This window comes from Hyperoodon ampullatus (genome assembly GCF_949752795.1).
Source record: "Hyperoodon ampullatus genome assembly, chromosome: 20".
NCBI classification, from domain to species: domain Eukaryota; kingdom Metazoa; phylum Chordata; class Mammalia; order Artiodactyla; family Ziphiidae; genus Hyperoodon; species Hyperoodon ampullatus.
The window spans coordinates 7,464,673-7,467,126 of record NC_136933.1 but is presented as its reverse complement, the minus strand read 5'-3'; positions in this window follow the sequence as shown (position 1 = coordinate 7,467,126).

The window sequence follows — 2,454 nt, the reverse complement described above, 5'->3', positions numbered from 1 at the left end:
GTTGGCCCCCGTCTGAGCTCTTTTCAACTCCATGTGGATAGCTAATGCCAACTACTCGGTGCCATGCTTGTCAAGCACTGTCTATACAGTATCTCACTTGACTGTCACACGACTCCCGTGGGGTGAGTAGAACACGTGTTGGCCTCACTGTCCAGCTCGGGAAGGTAACAGCGCACGCGGGTCCAGGACAGATGTCATCGGGGCGGGGTTGGAGCTGTACTACTCTCCATCTCCTGTTTTGCGGTGCTAGGTGCTACCTCTTTTCTGGGCCGTGTCCCCCCAAACGTGTCCAGTGGCTCAGTCACCTTAGCTCTGCGGGCCCTTCTCTGCAAGCATCAAAGCGAAGGAGAGCCCGACCCCCCGCTGACATCGACTTCTTGATCCCCGTGCCCCTGGTGTCTGTCAAGTGTCCCTTTGTATGAGCTGCCAGGGGAACACGGACGTGAGCAGCTCTCTGCCTTGGGGATTTCACTGAAACGTAAGATTTGCCCATGAGAAAAGGTAGCATAAAAGAGGTTGTATAGAGTTGGTAACCAGCGAGGGGTCCATGCAAGGGGAGGCTTCATGGAGGTGATGCTACAGCTGGGTCCTGAGAACGACTGGCCGGGGGGAGGCAGGGGCCCATGTTGCCAAGGGCAGGTGGTCTTGGGTCACCAGGCTGTACAAGGACAAGACGTCAAGTTCCCCGCTTTGGCCAGAGCAGGCAATTTGTGAGGGTAGGGGTGGCTTATAAATGACCAAAAAGGGGGGCCAGATTTCTAAGGGCCTTCAATGCCAGGTAGAGGTCCCTGCTGAGAAGCAGCAGGTGTTTCTCATCACAGGGTATGCTGGGGGGTGGATGGCCTTTGACCAAGAGGGCATGGCTGACCTGGACCTCACCAGCTCTGGACTCAGCACTTGCCAACCTGCCGTTTGGGGAGCAGAAGGCCTTAGTGGCCAGGTCCCTTGCCTGGTTTTTTCTATAGCTGAGTTGGAGTCTCCTCTCCTGGCAAAGACTGTGACGGCAGCTGGAATCCCTGTGCCTGGTGACAGTGCGCAGAAGGACCCGGCCGTGGGGACATGTTGACTCCAGGCAGGCAGCACGTCCTTTTCCCGTGGCTAGGGAGTAAGACGGTGGAGGGACCACCATCTGAGCAAAGCCAACAACTAAAGCCCCAACTAGGATCAAACTAGAGATTGGCCCAGTCTTCCCAAGTCCTCAGCTTTCCCGTAGAAGCGTCTCCCTCTCCCCTTCTGACATCCAACCAGAGGCCTTGCTCACAAGTCTACGTGATCACAAGTGCATTCCCCTTCCTGGTCCTACCTCTCAGGATCCAAGGGACAGAGTATAAAAGCTGGCCTCTCTGACAATAAGAAAATTCTTCACAAGGTGTGAGCCTTTCCCACAGAACAAAAGTATCTCCTCCAGAAAACCCAGGTATTTCTTGAGCATCATCCTGGCTGGGTGCTGCGGAGTGGCAAAGGTCTGTGACACAGTCCTTGTCCTCGAGGAAGTTAAAATCTCGTTGGGGAGATAAGGCCCCCGTGGTCCGATTTAACATCCACTGAGATAATCTAGGAAATTTAACATCCACTGAGATATTCAAGGAAACCTTCATAGCTGGGCCTGCCCACCCTCGGGCATCACCAAAAGCTCTGTTTTTGCAGTTGGGGGACCCAGTGACAACTGTGGGGCAGGTGCCGCATGCTGTGAACCAGGAAAATACAACTATTAAAGCTACACTGTGTGTTTCCCAAGGAGCTTACAACCTGATCCAGAGATGAGGGGTACTGTGAGTGGTAAAAGGACACCAAGAAATGTCATAAAGCAATATTGACATGATTGTCCAATGCGCGGAGGCTGTGTCGATGCCATGGGTTAAGGGAATTGGAGAACCTTCATGGAGGAGAAGGGATTTTGTAGGACAGGTAGGTTTTTTTTTTTTAATAAATTTTTTAAAAATTTTATTTATTTTATCTTTGGCTGCGTTGGGTCTTCTTTGCTGCGCGTGGGCTTTCTCTAGTAGCGGCAAGCGGGGGCTACTCTTCGTTGCCGTGCGTGGGCTTCTCATTGTGGTGGCTTCTCTTGTTGCGGAGCACGGGCTCTAGGTGCACAGGCTTCAGAAGTTGTGGCGTGTGGGCTCAGTAGTTGTGGCTCGGAGGCTCTAGAGCACAGGCTCAGTAGCTGTGGCGCACGGCCTTAGTTGCTCCGTGGCATGTGGGATCTTCCCGGACCAGGGCTCGAACCCGTGTCCCCTGCATTGGCAGGCGGATTCTTAACCACTGCGCCACCAGGGAAGCCCAAAACCCATGCCCTTTGTACCATATTGGTTGGAACTGAGGTCTAGGCTTTAGGCGATTGGTAGCATTTTCTCACTTGTACAGAGGTTATTTATCGAGTGCCTGCCGTGTGCCTATGTGCAGGCACTGTTTTAGGCACTGGAGAGCAAAGCCAAGCCCTGCTTTCCAGAGCCG